Source organism: Zea mays, chromosome 1, assembly GCF_902167145.1.
Source record: "Zea mays cultivar B73 chromosome 1, Zm-B73-REFERENCE-NAM-5.0, whole genome shotgun sequence".
Taxonomy (NCBI): Eukaryota; Viridiplantae; Streptophyta; class Magnoliopsida; order Poales; family Poaceae; genus Zea; species Zea mays.
The window spans coordinates 43823065-43842991 of record NC_050096.1 but is presented as its reverse complement, the minus strand read 5'-3'; positions in this window follow the sequence as shown (position 1 = coordinate 43842991).

The following is a 19927-nucleotide window of genomic DNA, read 5'->3' as shown; positions in this document are numbered from 1 at the left end:
TATGAAGTATAACTATATGATGCATATATAATATCGTAAATTCGGAAAATTCTGACTAATTTCGGTAATCGAAGGAAACGGTCGGTAAAACGTCACACCGATTTTGATACCGGTTCCGATACAAAATTTTGATAACTGATTTTGTTTCCGAAAATTACCAATAGAAAAAAATCAAAAACAGTTTCCCAAATTCGGAAACCATTTTCATACCTAATCATGGGTAGGCAGGGGCGGATATGGGACCTGGGCCACCTGGGCCGTGGGCTCGGGTCGTAGCACAAAAATGCAGTAGAGATTTTAGCCCAAATGAGATCAAACCCTAATTGTACAGGTCTCAGCGTTCGTATTCTGCGTCCGTGCCGGCTGGCGGCTGCCGCTGCCTCCCTGCTTGTGTCGTCGTGCGTCCAGCGGCGACCCGTCCGACCATCCGCCCGCTCGTGACTCCTCCCGTCGTCCGCGCCCAGCCAGTTGACCAGGCGTCCAGTCCGGCCATCCACGCCCAGCCAAGCCAATTTTCTCCTCGTCCGGCGTGCGTCCAGCAGCCGCGTCCAGAGGCCAGAGCGGTAGAGCCTCTCCGTCCGGCCGTGCGTGACGACATGCGTCCAGCAGTTCCAGCATGGTATCCAGCCAGACCTCTAGCCGCTAGACAATCCAAGTTACGGTAAGGACTTCTCATTTTTCTTATTTTTTTGTCACTAGAACAACAAACTAAATACTAGATTGTTAAATATTTATGTGATGGTAGATTGATCTCAAAACAAGAGAACAAAGAGAACAAAAACATTGAAATTGTTTATTGTCCGGCTCCTACACGTTTGATACGGACTGATTCATCAACACCAAACCAACCGTCTATTATTTCCTTTTATTGTCTATAGATTCCTTTTATTGCAAACACTTGTTTTTCGTGGACATGATGAATCCTCTACCTCAAGCAATAAGGGAAACTTATACAATATGACCATTTTCAACAATTGGCTAAGATTTATTCTGCATACTTCTCTCAATATGACTATTTTCAAGAATTGAAGAGTCCAATGAAAAAGCTACCTCCACAAAGTTCAAGTGGTATATTTTTGTAGTCACTTATATATTTTTGCATTCATTAGTTATATTGTCATGTTTTATCTCTTATTTTATACAGATATTTAACTTGCAATGTGTAGGTTCAAATTCACGTGCTAACGTTGATGAAGTTATTAGAGGCGGGGAAGGACCAAATCGTCTCTAATTAGGTACTTTGTATATTTTTAATCAAATTTATTGTATTTTTAGATGCTGAATTGAAGTAAATACTATCTTAGTCTATTTTTGTTGTATATTTTGTTTTAGCGGTATATTTAGTCGTACAATATATTAGGGGATGTTCAAAGTAACCTTTAATTTTTATAGAGTGGCCCGGGACGTTAATTTTATAGAGCTCTGCCACTGTGGGTAGGGATGGCAACATGCCTATTTTACCCGTGTGACCGCGGTAAAAACCCTATAGGGTGCGGTTTTAATTGTGAGTTTGTACCCATGTACGGGTGTGAGTTTGATTCTCAACCAAAACGAACACATATCTAAGATTTGTACCTTAAATATGTTTATACACACGCTAGTCTTTTCATGTTCTGGTTCTAAACTTTCTAACTAGAGTTTTATTAATTTTGCTCCAGAACTTTTCATTGGGCTTGTTCGTGTCACCGTTAATCCATATGTATTGGGTGGTATGGAGTCCGTTTAAATCCATAGCAAGTTAAAATCTCTTCTTCATAGTACTACCTCACAAGATTTAGATCATTGTCCTCTACTCCTGGGGCTTAGGGATAATAAATCCGGAAAAAGGCGTTTCCACTTTGAATCCTTCTGGACCAAGCTTGAGGGGTTTCAGGATATTGTCCTTGCTGCGTGGAATTCTATTGAGTCGGCTACATGCCCTTTTAAGTCCCTGGAAATGAAGTTACAAGGAGCTGCAAAAAAGTTTGCAGGCCTGGAGCGAAAAGCAGATCGGGCACGTGAGATCCCAACATGCTCTTGCTAAAGAAATCCTCCATAAGCTGGAAATAGCGCAGGATGGTAGAGTGCTCAGCCCTGCTGAACGCTGGCTCAAACTCAGACTCAAGAAACAGGCATTATTATTATCATCTTGCAAGAGAACTATTGCAAGGCTGAGAGCAAGGATTTCATGGCTCAAAGATAGAGATGCTAATACAAAGTTATTCCACCTTCACGCCCGTCATCGTAAGAGAAAAATTTTGTGGCATGTCTGGTTGATGGGGAACAAACCCTAACCAGCCATGAGGAGAAAGTTGTCTGTGTGGACCAATTCTACACCAATCTGTTGGGGAACAGTATGGACAGAATACGAGCGATTGAGTTAGAGGCTCTTGGAATGCCTAGTTTTGATCTAACCGATCTGGAAGCACCCATTTCAGAACAGGAAGTCTGGGATGCCATCAAATGTCTTCCTTCAGATAAGGCTCCATGCCCTGATGGATTCACAGGAAGGTTCTACAAGACTTGCTGGACAATTATCAAGACTGATATTATGGCAGCCATCTCGGTTGTTTGGGGCAGGAAATTTGCCAATTTTGGGTGCCTTAATACAGCCTATATCACATTGATCCCCAAAAAAGACGGAGTTGATAATATTAAAGATTTCAGGCCTATCAGTTTGGTGTATAGTTTTGCCAAGTTGGTCACCAAAATCCTTGCTAACACATTGGCCAGCAAGCTCAATGTGATGGTGTCACCTAATCAGAGCGCATTTATAAAAGGGAGATTGATTCATGACAATTTCATGCTGGTTCAACAAACCTCAAGGTTGCTGCATTAGCAAAACAAGGCCAGCTTGCTGTTAAAATTAGATATTACAAAAGCTTTTGGTTCTGTCTCTTGGCCTTTTCTGATCGAGGTAATGAAGAAGTTGGGTTTTGGGCAGATCTGGAGGGATTTGATATGTGGGCTTCTGGCCACCTCCTCTACTCAGATTCTTTTAAATGGATTTCCAGGTCGTCATATTAAGCATCACAGGGGACTTCGACAGGGAGACCCCCTCTCCCCCATGCTATTCATTTTAGTTATGGATGTCCTTGTCTACATGTTCTCAAAGGCAGAAAATGATGGTTTGCTTCAGCAGCTTTCTAGTACAAAAAAGCTCCATCGGGTCTCCATGTATGCTGATGATGTGGTCCTTTTCTTATGCCCAACACTGACAGATATAGACCTCACTCTTAGCATTCTTCAACTGTTTGCAGATGCCTCTGGGTTACACAATAATGTGCAAAAGTCAAATGTGTATCCTATTAGATGCTCTGAGGAGGTGCTGCTCGAAGTCCAGACCTTGATGCCATGTGAAATTTCAACCTTTCCGTGTCATTATTTGGGGCTCCCTTTATCCTTACACAAGTTGACAAGGCAACAGTTCCAACCTTTCATGGATAAGATAGCTGATCAACTTCCTAATTGGAAGGCTGACTTAATGAAACGGGCTGGAAGAAGAGTGCAAGTTCAGCATGTTCTTAGTAGCATGACAGTATATTTAGCGATGCCAGTGGATATCCCACTGTGGGGTTTGGATGCTATTGATAAAATTAGAAGAGGTTTTCTATGGAGAGGCCGCAAAGAAGCTAGGGGTGGTCATTGTCTTGTTGCCTGGGGAAAAGTCTGCCGCCCCTAAAGCTTGGAGGGCTTGGTATTTCTAGTCTTCTAGAATTATGTTGGACACTTCGACTAAGATGGCTTTGGTTACAAAAGACTGACCACTCTCGCCCCTGGTCTGGACTTCAAATACAAGTCCCAAAAAAGGCTAGAGCTTTCTTTTCTGGAGTAGTGACCACTGAAGTGGGGAATGGAACCAATACCAAATTCTGGAAGGATAAATGGCTGAATGGAAAAAGAATTGCAGATTTGTTTCCAAGGCTGATTGACGCAATTCCGAAGCGGGTAATCAATTGTAGGACAGTTCAGGAAGCAATTGTTAGTGCCAAAATGGATTTATGACATCAGAGGAGCTTTGTAAGCGGGGTTTTTTGACAGAATACCTTTAGCTTTGGGATTTGATATCTAGCATCGAGCAGCAACCGGAGGTTGACGACAAGCATATTTTCAGCATTGCCTCGAATGGTGTGTACTCAGCCAAATCAGCATATGAAGGACTGTTCCTAGGATCTATGACATTTGGACATTATAAAAGAAGCTGGAAGTCTTGGGCCTTGCCAAAATGTCGTTTCTTCCTTTGGTTGGTTGCCCATAAGAGATGCTGGACAACTGATAGATTGGCAAAGTGAGGCCTAAATCATCCAGAGAAATGTCTTCTATGTGATCAAGAGGAAGAAAATATGGACCACCTCCTTGTGCAATGTTCCTTCTCCCGAGAATTCTGGTACATTTTACTCAGGAAATTCGGTCTTCACTCTCTTGCACCATAGCCGACTGCAAACTCCTTCCTGGGATGGTGGGAAGTGGTGGGAGGAGCAGTCCTTGGTCTCACAAAAAAGGGGCTTAACTCTCTCATCATTTTGGGAGCTTGGACTTTATGGAATCATCAAAATAAATGCATTTTTGATGGCTGCAACCCAAGTATGTCTTTAAGTCTCAGAGCTGCTGATGAGGAAAGAAGAAGATGGGAAGTAGCTGGTGCAAAAGGCCTCGCTCATTTGACTGCACCCTTGGTAGAGCCTTAGGAAGATTTGAGTAATTTGTTTTTTGATCCCCTTATGGATCTATATTTGTATGCCTGTTTCTAGCCTCCGTAAGGAGGTCTGTAAATGTTGGGGACTTGTCCTCAAATGCTATGAGTTAAGAACAAGGCAACACAAAGTATTAAATGTTAATATCCTTCGTCCTTCGAAGCACTATTTCTCTTAGGACATAACGATCTTCGGACGAAGGTCATGAAGGACGTACCTTCATCATCATGGTATATGATAATGAAAGACACAACATATGAAGCACAAAAGATAATATAAATATTCATATAAAATCATCCACATATCCTCATTATATAAACCTGAATAATCAAAAGACGATATTTAATTACATTTGTACCTTTGACTTGATAGAAGGCAAAAATACGAGCGTTGCGCACGAGTGAATACAAGATAGTGTGAACAGTACAGGGGTACTGTTCATCTATTTATAGGCACAGGTCGTAGCCTGTGAGAAATTACATTCATGCCCTTTACAAATGTTTACAATCATAATACAAGCTTTTATGGGCCAATTGGTCATTTCATCTTTAAGTCGGTGCATCTGGAAATGTACTCCGAAGCTCTCTAATTGATAGCTTCGGCTTTATGTTAATCTTCCGAAGGTGTTTCTTCTTATGGGACCTTCGGCGACGAAGTAGACCCCCAACAGTAGCCCCTTCACGGTGCCAGATCGTTTTTTGTAACGAGCTCGACACGTGAAAAACTCTCTCAGGCTTCGAAATGCCGAAGGTCCGAAAAACACCTTCGCTTAACTCGTTGCCGAGAAACGATTTAAATATTCTGAGTGGAGGGTGGTCCCACCATACAACGGGTACGCGCGATCTGGTGATTCAGCTTCTTGGGCACTATGGTCCACCGTTCAGCGAGTGCGGGTGACTGTTCAGCGGGTGCGAGCGGCTTGACGATTCACCTTCCCACCTGCAGCACTATATAAACAGACGGGTAGATGTGAAGTTACCACAACATTTATTGCTATTGCACTGTTGTGCTGCCGAAAAATTTGACCACAGTCGAAGCTTGTTCACCATATTCTCAATCAAAGGATCACTTTTATCTAGCTTCGTGACAAGAGGAAGCTTCGGCAAAAATAATCAACTTCATCAAAACACAAGAAATTCATCCTAATGGCGAGGATGCGCTCAACAGCTAGGGTTACACGCGACGGAGAGGAAACCAAAGCTGCTGAAACTGCTCCGATCTCCGAAGTTATGAGGCGGTCGGGACTGGTTGTGACGGAGGGTGCTTCTAACGAAGGTGCACCTGCTACTGAAACCGAGCAGGCAGATATTGAAGAGGGCGATACTGGTGAAGAAGAGATTGATTATAACACCGCTATGCCATCGAAGCCCAGCCATTTGGATTTTGGGAAGTCGATTGTGTCTGAAGCTGATATGGCCATGATGACGAAGCTAGGCTACTTCAAAGAAACCGAAAAGGGGTTGGTTCGCTTTGGCGGGGAAGAGACTATCCCGAAACCAGAAAATGATGAAGTGGAAGTTTTTAAGAGCTTCTTCAAAGCAGGGTTGAGGTTTCCTCTGCACGAGATGATTGCAGATGTTTTGGAAAATTTTGAGATTTATCTTCATCAGCTGACCTCTAACGCCATTGTTAGGCTCAGCGTGTATATCTGGGCTCTCCGAAGCCAAGGGGTGGAGCCGCTCGCCGAAGCCTTCTGCCGAGTACATGAACTTCACTATCAGACGAAGGCTAGAGAAGACGGACTGCATGAGAACTTCGGCTGCTATAATTTTGCTTACCGCAAAGACATGAAGACACCGGTTGTTAGCTATTGTACTGAATGGTTGATTGGTTGGAAATCTAAATGGTTTTATGTTAAGATTGATGATAAAAAGGAGAAGCTGGTTCAGAGCCCGCTAGAGCTAACCTTCGGGCTGACTAGGCCTCAGTGCAACATGACGCCGGGGCACCATGCCCAGATGCTGTGAGCGAGTTTAGAGTTGTGTCTGAACATATTGGAACTAGGGATTTAGTTCAAGAATACTTAGCCAACAGAGTATTCCCAACGCTAAGGGAATGGGGTATGCCGAAGCTTGAAGGAGAGAAGAAGAAGAATGAACTCGTTCGGCTGCCCTATCATTTTAAGTTCAAGAAACACTTCAAAGAACCTTGCCAAGAATGGTTGGATACAATTGAAGTTATGTGCAATGAGATTTTGGGCAATTATACGAAAAAAGAAGATCAGTTGCTGACTGCAGCCTTCGGCGCCCGACCGAAGCGAAGATTGAATCTGGTAATGGATGCCCTGAATTTTGAATATCCTGACTATGAGCGATTGAACAAGGGCGCCGAAGGGCAAAAAAGAAAAAGAATTGTTAGTGTTGTGGGACAGACAAGCTGCTAGAATGGTGAAAGAAGATGAAGAAATTCTGAAGAAGAAAAAATTGAGCCCTGAGCTGAAGGCAGCTGCTCCGAAGAAAAGGAAAGTTGCGGCTCCGAAACAGAAAGCGACTGATATGGAAGAAGAGACTCCTTCAACACCTTCTGTTGCCGTCATGGAAGAAATTCTAAAGTTAATGACTGAATCCTTGCCTATCAAGCTAAGTCCACTCGGGCCACATCTGACGAAGCTTTTATAGAAGAAGAAGGAGCCCTCGACAGCGAAGAAGTCTGTTGGGCCGAAAAAAATGAAGGATTATTACTGTAACTGAAGCTATTGAAGAAACACCACCAGCAGCTTCAGCGTCAAAGGCACCAGTTGTCGAGAGCGCTACAGCTACCGAAACTGCACCTACTGAAGCTACAGCTGCCGAAGCTGCAACGGTCGAAGATGCAAATCTAGAAAGCACATTCTCTGATATTGATAAAATACTTCTGGATATGGCCGCAGAAGAAGCTGCTACAGCCGCCGAAGAGACCATGGCCACAGCGCCTGGAAAAGAGAAGGAGATGGCCGAAGATACTTTAGAAGAAGAAAATTTCAACTTTCAAAACTTGATCGGACAAGAATTGTCAAAGGCTGAAAAAGAAGAGTTGAGAGACTATGCCATATCTTGCGGGTATCAGCCAAAGGCGCTACTCTTCGGCGGTATTGACGATGAAAACGTAGGTTGTCTCCGAGACAGAACTGGAGCGAAGGTTATCGGTACTCTGTCGAAGAGTAATGGTTTCCCGAAGCTTGAGATTGATATCAGCCGCTACCGACGACAGCATATCGTCGGTAGTTTATTCTATTCTAATTTCAAGGTAAAAACTTTTCTTCGACTTTTCATTGTTTTTAACAATGAAGGTGTTTTCTAACGAAGGTTGCTTCTGCACAGAGTATGCTATTAAGTAAAGCTTTGAGGATACAATAGGACCTTGAAGATAAAAAACATGAAGTTATAATTGAAGGTTTAGAGAGCAAAATAAAAAATCAAGCAACTGCTCTTGAAAAGAAAGATTTCGAACTTCAGACAGTGGAGGGTTTACTGGCAGAAGCTGAAGCCAAAATTGCTAGATTGAATAGTGAACTCCTCTCAAAGTCACAAAGCTTCAAACAAGAAAAGCAAAAATTTGATTCGAAGTTTGAGGTTGAAGTCGAAAAAGTTCAAATTTGCAAAAATCATTGAAAGATCTTCAAGATAAATGTCTAGAGTTCAGCAATCGATGCGTGCAGCGGCTAAAGCAGGTCTTCAACTCGGTTGGAGCCAGCTCTGAGAAATTCAGTCCTTCGGTTCAAGACCTGCCAGGGACTTTCGAACACATTGAGGGTGAAGTTGATGCTCTTGATGAAGTTATAGCTGGACACGGCGATTTCTGTGCACTGCTAGCTTCTCGGGGCACATCTGTTGCCTTCATGAAGTCTGGTTGCACACATGGGAAAATTGTTAATAGACCAAACTTCAGTTTATCACCAGCAGATTTAATTGATATCCCCAGCCTTGCTCGAAGCATAGGAAACAGATTTATAAAGCAAATCTGGATGAAGGCTGGGCGAAGCCTCGCTGGTGACGAAGCTCAAAGTCACCTCAAGCCGGTAATAAAATCATACCTTGTGCTTACCTTTTCCTTGAAACTTGAATTTTCCTTATAATGCTTTAATATGTACAGGATGACGAAGCCGATGAACACTGAGCCGAAGCTTAGCAGACGATCCGAAGCTCAACAGATGGTGAAGAAGCTCAAATACCTAGCTGTGGAAAAACTCTAAGAAAACTCTTGTATTAACCTTTATAAAGAATATTGTAATTTAAGGATCAGATTATACTCTGTAAATTTGTCCATACCTTGTAATATATTTTTACCTTTCCACCAATGTATGAAGTGCTTTGATGTGGACGAAACTTGTATTTTTTGAGCCGAAGGCGAAAAACACCTTCCCTTCTTTTCGTACACAACGAAGCATAAATTTGCTTTTAAAGTTGTATCCTTATAGCCGAAGCAACTATCTGTATCTGTATGATATGATGATGATGTTGATTCTATATATGTCTAAATGAATGTTTATGAATGCAACGTATGATGTAAAGTATCGTGCAAATGAATGCCCAAACACACGCATACGAAGCTTCATCCATAACCTTCATTACCTTAGGAATGACTAAAATCTCTTTGCCGTTTATTTTTCGGCTGCACCGCTTATTTTTTGGTGTAAGTTTTGCATCCCCTTAGGAACGTCTTTTGAACTTCTTTGCCTTCTATTTCGGTGGTATTCGCGTTGACTTTTCTTGCTTCGCCTTATATTTCGGCGGTATATGGCTCTGCATTCCCTTAGGAACGACTTGTGAGCAGAAAACTTACGTTGCGCTCCCTTAGGAACGGCTTTTTGTAGCTTCGTCATGCTCTGCATCCCCTTAGGGACGACTTTCGAGCTTCTCCCTGTTTTTTTTATTTTTCTCTGCACTCGATGGTGCATACTCAGATTTTACATTTACATATTTTGGAGGATTTTGCTCTCGTGGAGCTGAATAAGAAAGGAAAAATTACAAATTATGGCCCCATTAAAAACCTTTCTCCCCCTTTGGAAAGGAAAATTGTGCCATAGAAAAATGAAAAAGATTACATCAATCTATACATAATACCGTCGAAGCTCATCCGCATTCCAAGATCTAGGAATGTCATTGCCATCCATATCCTTTAATCTGTAAGAACCGGGCCTTGACGAAGATACTACCAGAAAAGGTCCTTCCCACTTCAGCTGTAGTTTGCCTACTGTGTCCGGGTTAGCCACTCTCCGAAGCACTAAATGCCCTGGTTTGATATTTTTCAGTCAGACTTTTCTGTCGCGCCATTTTATTGTTTCATCTTGATATTTATTAATATTTTCCACAGCCTGAAGTCTGACCCCTTCTATAGTGTATTTTGCCACATGATAATCAGTTTCGTCTTCAGTCGAAGATGTTGTTCTTATTGACCCTGTTTTATCTTCTTCTGGTGTTATAGCTTCGTCACCAAAATAATAACTTGAATGGCGTAAAACATGTTGATCTTGATACGGTCGTATTGTGGCTCCATACTACTTTAATCAACTCTTCTGGCCACTTTTCTCTGGGCTGATTAAAAATTAACTTCATTATTCCTGTCATTATAATATCATTTGCTCTTTCGACAAGTCCATTTGACTCTAGATGTCTGACTGACGCAAAATGAATCTTCGTGCCGATTTGATCACAGAATTCCTTGAAAGCTTTGGCATCAAACTGTGTTCCGTTGTCCACAGTTATAGCCTTTGGTACGCCGAAGCGACAAACAATGTTTTGCCAAAAGAATTTCTGGACTGTGACCGAAGTTATTATGGCCAAAGGCTTCGCTTCAATCCACTTGGAAAAATATTTTACAGCCACCACAACGTGAGATCCACACAAACCTGCATGTATTTCCTTCATCAACTCTATACCTTCGTGTCGGGTACCATAATTAGGGGTACCCCCAACACTCCTAAACTCGGCTGGTAATCACCATCAGCGCAAACTACAGAGACTGATGGGCGCAATTCAGATCAAGGCTTCGTCTACTCAAGGGACGCGATCTCGCCTCGCCCGAGCCCAGCCTCGGGTGGGAACTGTAGTCCTAGGCGAATTCACGCCTCGCCCGAGGGCCTCCTCAACAACGGGCGCACCCTCGACTAGCCCGAAGCCTAGCTCGGACAGGCTTTGTTGTGAAGCAACCTTGGCAAAGTCACCTCACCAACCGACCGTATCGCAGGCGCATTTAATGCGAGGATCGCCTGGCGCCTTATCCTAATACGTGTGCCTCAGCCGACAGGGTCGAAGTGATCGCAGTCACTTCGCCCTCCCACTGAGTGATCTGACGGGAAAACAGCGCCGCTCGCCCCTCTCCGACTGCTGTGCCACCTGCTAGGGTGAGGCTGATAGCAGTCGAGTCCAGCCTCAGGTGCCACAGGAAGCTCCGCCTCGCCCGACCCCAGGGCTCGGCCCCTGCCTCGGCCTCGGAAGGTGATCTCCGCCTCGCCCGACCCTAGGGCTCCGCCCCCGCCTCGGCCTCGGAAGGTGGTCTCCGCCTCGCCTGACCCCAGGGCTCGGGCTCGACCTCGACCTCGGAAGGTGGTCTCCGCCTCGCCCGACCCCAGGGCCCGGCCTCAACCTCGATCTCGGGAGGAATCGCGTCCTCGCCCGACCCAGGCCTCGGCCTCAAGAGGAGTCTCCGCCTCGCCCGACCTTGGGCTCGGACCGACCACGCCGCAGGGGGTACATCATTACCCTACCCTTAGCCAGCTCAGGCTACAGGGGAACAAGACCGACGTCCCATCCAGGCTCGCCCCGGTAACAAGTAATGATGGCTCCCCGCGTGCGTCCATGACGATGGTGGCCCTCAGCCCCTTACGGAAGCAAGGAGATGTCAGCAAGGTCCCAACAGCCCCGACAACTGTGCTTCTACAGGGCTCAAACGCTCCTCCGATGGCCACGACACCATGTACACAGGGCCCTAGCACCTCTCCGACAGCCACGTTGGCATGTACATAGGGCTCCGGCTCCTCTCTACCGGACACGTTAGCATATCGCTACACCCCCATTGTACATCTGGACCCTCTCCTTGCATCTATAAAAGGAAGGGCCAGGGCCCTCATACGGGAGGGTGGTCGTGCGGGACTCTCTCTCTCTCCCTCGCGAGCGCTTGTAATCCCTACTGCAAGCGCATCCACCCCGACGCAGGACAACACGAAGCCGCGGTTTTCCCCCCTCTGTGTTTCGTCTCGTGCCAACCCATCTGGGCTGGGGCACGCAGCGACAATTTACTTGTCGGTCCAGGGACCCCCCGGGGTCGAAACGCCGACAGTTGGCACGCCAGGTAGGGGCCTGCTGCGTGTTGACGAACAACTTCCCGTCAAGCTCCAGATGGGTAGTCTCCTGCAACCTCTTCAACCCGGGACGCTGCTCCATTTCGGGAGTCTCGAGTTCTTGTCCCTCGACGGCAGCTACGACATGGTGCTCCTTCCCCCACAGCGTGACAACGACAACGATGGTCGTCAGCCCGCCCGGCGGCGGCGGACTCAGCGACGTCTTCCCCCCATGGTGGAAGATCAGCATCCGGGTTTGTCCTGTCGCCTTCCTCGCCGCAGGATTAGGAGGCGGGGCAACCGTGGCCAAGCAGGAGGCGGCACCTCGTCGGCTGTCGAGCGAGTCAACGACGCCGGCGCCCCAGCGGGGGACACGTAGGGCGTTGACCTCGCGCCTGAGACAACGACGAGCGTCGTTTCCCCGCAACATGCTGACCCTAAGCGGATAGATGACGCCAGCACGCTCGCGAAGGGCCTGCTGGGCGTTAGCCTCGTACCTGACATAACGGTGCAGTCCGTCCCCGACGCGACTTCGTCACCGACCATCGATCGAAAGGTACCGTCCGTTTTCCACCCTGTGCCTTTTAGATTCAGCTTCGATCCACCAAGCGATACCGATTCGGTGAGCGCTTTCATAAAGGCATATCCTAACCTTCCGGGGTACCATATGTGGTCAACCTGGAACCGACTGACGGCCGTCTCGACCTACGGGCCCCCGGGCTCCGAGGAGGACGACGAGCCCGACTCTGGTTCGGATTTCTCCGGGCTCAGTAATCCTAGCGCCATGCGAGACTTCATGACCACATGTGACTACTACCTCTCTGATTGCTCCGATGATGGCCACAGCCTTGACGACGAAGGTTGTGGCCCAAGTCGCGAATGTTTCAACGTCGATCTAGGGGGTCACGACGAAGGTAACCACCTTGGAATGCCAGAGGATGATGATCCCCCTGGGCCTGCGCCTCGCGTTGACATCCTGCGGGAGCTAGTTGTGGTCCCAGTCCCTGCGGGGGGTCAGGACACACAGCTCGAGCAAATCCGCAAGATGCAGGCCAAGCTCGACGAGGAAGCAGGACAACTTGTGCAGCTCTGGCAAAACATCGAGCAGGGGTGGGCAGGCCGAGCACTAGCCGGAGAAGCGCGTCATCGGGCCCAGGACGTCCAGCGCCGTATCACTGACGATGCCAGGGCAAGGCTGCCCCCGGCTTCCAGTGGAGTCGGCCAGAACCTGGCTGCAGTGGCAATACTACTCCGAGCGATGTCGGAGTCATCCACCACCGAGGGGCGGCGTATCCAGGGAGAACTCAAGAATCTTCTGGAGGATTCCTCGGTCCGACGGGCCGAGAGCTCTGCCTCCCGAAGGCAAGGGTACCCCCCGGAGCATCGCGCTGCGACTTCCCGATTCATGCGGGAAGCCTCGGTCCACACCGGGCACACGCGGGACGCGACGCCTGCGGCCCCAGGTCGCCTCGGCAACGAGCACCGCCGCCACGACCGTCGAGCCCGCCTCGACAAAAAGGTGCGTCGAGGCTACCACCCCAGGCGTGGGGGACGCTACGACAGTGGTGTCGGCGTTTCGAGACCGGGGGGTCTCTAAGCCGACGAGTGAGTGTGCTGCGTGCCCCAGCCCAGATGGGTCGAGCGCGTGGGCGAGCGCGAAGGGGGGAAAGGAGCAAGGAGGCCGGAGTCCGGCGAGAGAGAGGTGGGAATCCCGCGGCCTTCGTGTTCGTCCCGCGCCCAGGTCGGGTGCGCTTGCAGTAGGGGGTTACAAGCGTCCACGCGGGTGAGGGAAGCGAGCGGCCCCAAGAGAGCGCCTGTCCCCGTCCTCGTCCCCGCGCGGCCAACCTTCTCTAAGAGGGCCCTGGTCCTTCCTTTTATAGGCGTAAGGAGTGGATCCAGGTGTACAATGGGGGTGTAGCGGAGTGCTACGTGTCTAGCGGGGGGAGAGCTAGTGCCCTAGGTACATGCCAATGTGGCAGCCGGAGAGATCTTGGCACCCTGCTGGCGTGATGTCGTGGCTGTCGGAGGAGCAACGGAGCCTGGCGGAGGGACAGCTGTTGGAACGGTTGTGTCCTTGCTGACGTCGCCCTGCTTCCGTAAGAGAGCTGAGAGCCGCTGTCGTCACGGGGCTAGCGGGGCGCCATCATTGCCTATCTGGCGGAGCCAGCCAGATGGGACACAGGTCTTGTTCTCTGCGACCCGAGTCGGCTCGGGGTAGGGTGATGATGGCGCTTCCTGTCGACGTGGCTGGCCTGTGCCCTAGGTTGGGCGACGTGGAGGCTCCTCCGAAGTCGGGGTCGAGTCTGTCTTCCATGGCCGTGGCCGAGTCCGAGCCCCTGGGTCGGGCGAGGCGGAGGTCGTCAGCAGAGGCCGAGTCCGAGCCCCTGGGTCGGGCGAGGCGGAGGTCGTCAGCAGAGGCCGTGTCCGAGCCCCTGGGTCGGGCGAGGCGGAGGTCGTCAGCAGAGGCCGAGTCTGAGCCCCTGGGTCGGGCGAGGCGGAGTTCATCGTCTTTCGGGGCTTAGCCCGAGTCCGAGCCCTTGGTCGGGCGGAGCGGAGTTCGCTGTCTTCCGGGGCTTAGCCCGAGTCCGAGCCCTGGGTAGGGCGGAGCGGAGTTCGCCGTCTTCCGGGGCTTAGCCCGAGTCCGAGCCCTGGGTCAGGCGGAGCGGAGTTCGCCGTCTTCCGGGGCTTAGCCCGAGTCCGAGCCCTGGGTCGGGCAGAGCGGAGTTCACCGTCTTCCGGGGCTTAGCCCGAGTCCGAGTCCTGGGTCGGGCGGAGCGGAGTTCGCCGTCTTCCGGGGCTTAGCCCGAATCCGAACCCTGGGTCGGGCGGAGCGGAGTTTCCTATGGTGCCTTTGGCAGGACCTGGTTTCCTTTGCGTTAAATGCTCCTGCGACTTGGCCGGTCGGTGTGGCGATTCAGTCAGGGTTGCTTCTCAGCGAAGGCAAGGCCTCGGGCAAGCCGGAGATGTGTCCGCCGTTGAAGGGGGGCCTCGGGCGAGACGGAAACCCCTTCGGGGTCGGCTGCCCTTGCCCGAGGCTAGGCTCGGGCGAGGCGTGATCGAGTCGCTCGTATGGACTGATCCCTGACTTAATCGCACCCATCAGGCCTTTGCAGCTTTATGCTGATGGGTGTTACCAGCTTAGAATTAGGCGTCTTGAGGGTACCCCTAATTATGGTCCCCGACAGTAGCCCCCGAGCCTCGAAGGGAGTGTTAGCACTCGCTTGGAGGCTTTCGTCGCACTTTTTTGCAAGGGGACCAGCCTTTCTCGGTTGCATTTGGTTCTGGTGGGTGCGCGCGAGCGCACCCGCCGGGTGTAGCCCCTGAGGCCTCGGAGGAGTGATTTCACTCCTTCGAGGTCTTAATGCCTTGCGTAATGCTTCGGCTGGTCTGGTTGTTCCCTCATGCGAGCTGACCATAGCCCGGGTGTACGGTCGAGGCCCAAGTTCTCGGGCTGGTATGTTGACGCTGTCAACGGTTCGGCCGGAGCCGGGTTTGCGAGAGCAGCCCCCGAGCCTCTACACAGAGCGAGAGGGCGATCAGGGACAGACCCGGCTTTTTTACATACGCCCCTACGTCGCCTTTCCGCAAGGAGGAGGGGGGGAGTGCGCCATGTTACCCTCGATGGGCACCGAACATGGTGTCTCCGGTGAGCTGCAAGCGGGTAATCCGAGTGGACGTCCGTGCCCCGTTCGTTAGGGGTCGGCTAGGGTCCCAGAGGCACGCCCAAAAGTACCTGCGGGTGATCTGCCGGACCCGGTCCCCTGGCGACGGGGTCCGAGGGCTCGATGCCTCCCTCTGATGGGATTCCGTTACAAGATCGCTCCCGCTGGTCTCGGAAATGTCCTAGGGTACCTCGGGAGCGCAGCCCGAGCCTCGGTTATGTATCGAATGTACCCCTGGTCATCCCTCGCTCGGCGTCTGAGGCGACTGTGAACCCTTCGGGGGCCAGCCTTCGAACCCCTGATCAGTAATGGGCACGGAGCCCGAGTAGCCTGAGGCGGCCGTGGAACCCTTCGGGGGGCCGGCCTTCGAACCTCTGACCAGTAGTGGGTGTAGGGCCCACGCGATCTGAGGCGGCTGTTGAACCCTTCGGGGGCCAGCCTTCGAACCCCTGATCAGTAAGGAGGCTCGGAGCCTGGTTCCTTCACGGGGAAGGATCCCTTTCGGGGGATCCCCCTTTCTCGGTCCCTGTTGCAAGAGATAGAGAAAGAGGAAAAAAGGGAAAAAGGATACGAAACCGAACGACGCAGCGTACCTTTTTTGGTGCGGTTGTTTCGGCGAGGGCGAAGCGTCGCCCGTTGCTGTTGCCAGAAACGCCACCTGTCCAGCCGCGGAGTTAATGCAACGGGGCGAGTGGTTGGCGGGGCAGCCGTTGCGCGTGTGCGAGCCGTTCGAGGAACGGATTAAGGGTAAAAGCGACGTAGCTGTTGGATGTTCCAAGCGTTGTCGTAGACCTCGCCTTGGCTGTTGGCCAGCTTGTACGTTCCGGGCTTCAGAACTTTGGCGATGATGAATGGCCCCTCCCAGGGGGGCGTGAGCTTGTGTCTCCCTCGGGCGTCTTGCCGCAGCCGAAGCACCAGGTTGCCCACCTGGAGGTCTCGGGGCCGGACCCCTCGGGCGTGGTAGCGTCGCAGGGACTGCTGGTACCGCGCCGAGTGTAGTAAGGCCTTGTCCCGAGCCTCTTCCAGCTGGTCCAGCGAGTCTTCTCGGCTAGCTTGGTTGCTTTGACCGTTGTAGGCCCTCGTCCTCGGGGATCCGTACTCCAGGTCAGTGGGCAAGACGGCCTCGGCCCCATAGACCAGGAAGAACGGCGTGAAACCCATGGCTCGGCTCGGTGTTGTCCTCAGGCTCCAGACCACCGAGGGGAGTTCCTTCATCCATCGCTTGCCGAACTTGTTGAGGTCGTTGTAAATCCGAGGCTTGAGCCCCTGTAGAATCATGTCGTTGGCACGCTCTACTTGCCCATTCGACATGGGATGAGCTACGGCGGCCCAATCCACCCGAATGTGGTGATACTCGCAAAAATCCAAGAATTTTTTGCTGGTGAACTGGGTGCCGTTGTCGGTGATGATGGAGTTCGGGACCCTGAAGCGATGGATGATGTTGGTGAAGAACGCCACCGCCTGCTCGGACCTGATGCTGTTCAGGGGTCGGACCTCGATCCACTTGGAGAATTTGTCGACGGCGACCAGCAGGTGCGTGTAGCCCCCGGGCGCCTTCTGCAAGGGACCGACGAGGTCCAGACCCCATACAGCGAAAGGCCAGGTGATGGGTATTGTTTGCAGAGCCTAAGCGGGTAGGTGGGTCCGCTTCGCATAGAATTGACACCCTTCGCAGGTGCGGACAATTCTAGTGGCGTCGGCCACCGCCGTTGGCCAGTAGAAGCCTTGCCGGAAAGCATTCCCGGCGAGGGCTCGAGGCGCTGCGTGATGGCCGCAAGCCCCCGAGTGTATCTCTTGCAGAAGTTCCTGACCTTCGGCGATGGAGATGCATCGCTGGAGGATGCCCGAGGGGCTGCGGTGGTAGAGCTCCTTCTCATCGCCCAGCAAGACGAACGACTTGGCGCATCGCGCTACCCGCCGAGCCTCGGCTTGGTCGAGGGGTAGCTCTCCTTGGCGGAGATATTGCAGGTACGGGGTTTGCCAGTCTCTGTCGGGCGTGGCTCCGCTCCGCTCCTCCTCGATGCGCAGCGCCTCGCCCTCGGGGGCCGAGGGTACCTCGGGCTGGACCGAGGACGCCTCGGGATGGGCCGAGGGTACCTCAGGCTGGGCTGAGGGTACCTCGGGATGGGCCGAGGGTACCTCAGGCTGGGCCGAGGGTACCTCGGGCTCAGGCACGTCGTTGATCCTGACGGAGGGTTGGTGTAGATCCCGGGAGAAGACGTCCGGGGGAACCGTCGTTCGCCCCGAGGCTATTTTTGCCAGCTCATCCGCAGTCTCGTTGTAGCGCCGAGCGATGTGGTTAAGTTCGAGCCCGTAGAACTTGTCTTCCAGGCGCCGAACCTCATCGCAGTAGGCCTCCATCTTCGGGTCGCGGCAGTGGGAGTTCTTCATGACTTGGTCGATGACGAGCTGTGAGTCGCCGCGAGCGTCGAGGCGTCGGACCCCTAGCTCGATGGCGATTCTCAATCCGTTGATCAGAGCTTCGTACTCAGCCACATTGTTGGATGCCGGGAAATGGAGGCGTAGCACGTAGCGTAGGTGTTTCCCGAGGGGTGAGATGAAGAGCAGGCCCACGCCGGCTCCCGTCTTCATCAGCGACCCGTCGAAAAACATGGTCCAGAGCTCCGGTTGGATCGGAGCCGTCGGTAGTTGGGTGTCGACCCATTCGGCTACGAAGTCCGCTAATACCTGGGACTTGATGGCCTTCCGAGGCGCGAACGAGATGGTCTCGCCCATGATTTCCACCACCCACTTCGCAATTCTGCCCGAGGCTTCTCGGCACTGGATGATCTCCCCCAGGGGGAAGGATGGCACCACAGTTACCGGGTGAGACTCGAAGTAGTGTCGCAACTTCCGCCTCGTCAGGATCACTGCATACAGTAGCTTCTGAACTTGTGGGTAGCGGATCTTGGTTTCGGACAGTACCTCGCTGACGAAGTAAACCGGCCTCTGAACGGGCAATGCATGCCCCTCTTCTTGCCTCTCGACCACAATCGCGGCGCTAACCACCTGAGTGGTCGCGGCGACGTAGACCAAGAGGGCTTCTCCATCAGCTAGGGGTACCAAGATAGGCGCCTTTGTAAGGAGCGCCTTCAGGTTCCCGAGAGCTTCCTCGGCCTCGGGTGTCCAAGTGAAGCTCTCGGCCTTCCTTAAGAGGCGGTACAGAGGCAGACCTCTTTCGCCGAGGCGTGAGATGAACCGGCTCAGGGCCGCGAGACATCCCATGACCCTCTGTACACCTTTTAAGTCCTTGATGGGCCCCATGTTGGTGATGGCTGCGATCTTCTCCGGGTTGGCTTCGATGCCCCGCTTGGAGACGATGAACCCCAAGAGCATGCCTCGGGGCACCCCGAAGACACACTTCTCGGGATTGAGCTTGACGCCTTTAGCTTTGAGACACCGGAATGTCACTTCAAGGTCGGAGAGGAGGTTGGAAGCCTTCCTTGTCTTGACTACGATGTCATCGACGTAGGCCTCGACTGTGCGACCGATGTGTTCGCCGAACACATGGTTCATGCACCGCTGGTACGTCGCGCCCGCATTCCTCAAACCGAACGGCATGGTGACATAGCAGTACATGCCGAAGGGTGTGATGAAAGAAGTCGCGAGCTGGTCGGACTCTTTCATCCGGATTTGGTGATACCCTGAGTAGGCATCGAGGAACGACAGGGTTTCGCACCCAGCAGTGGAATCCACGATTTGATCGATGCGAGGCAGAGGGTAGGGAACCTTCGGACATGCTTTGTTGAGACCAGTGTAGTCTACACACATCCGCCATTTCCCCCCTTTCTTTCTCACAAGCACAGGGTTGGCAAGCCATTCGAGATGGAATACCTCTTTGATAAACTCTGCCGCCATTAGCTTGTGAATCTCCTCGCCTATCACTCTGCGCTTCTCCTCGTCGAATCGGCGCAGAGGCTGCCTGACGGGTCGGGCCCCGGCCCGAATATCCAGCGAGTGCTCGGCGACTTCTCTCGGTATGCCGGGCATGTCCGAGGGACTCCACGCAAAAACGTCGGCGTTTGCGTGGAGAAAGTCGACGAGCACTGCTTCCTATTTGGGGTCGAGCCCGGAACCGATCCGGATCTGCTTGGAGGCGTCGCCGCTGGGGTCGAGAGGGACGGCCTTAACCGTCTCCGCTGGCTCGAAGTTGCCAGCATGTCGCTTCACGTCTGGCACCTCTTTGAAGAGGTTCTCCATGTCGGCGATGAGGGCCTCGGACTCGGCGAGGGCCTCGGCGTACTCCACGCACTCCACGTCGCATTCGAACGCGTGTTTGTACGTGGGGCCGACGGTGATGACCCCGTTGGGGCCCGGCATTTTGAGCTTCAGGT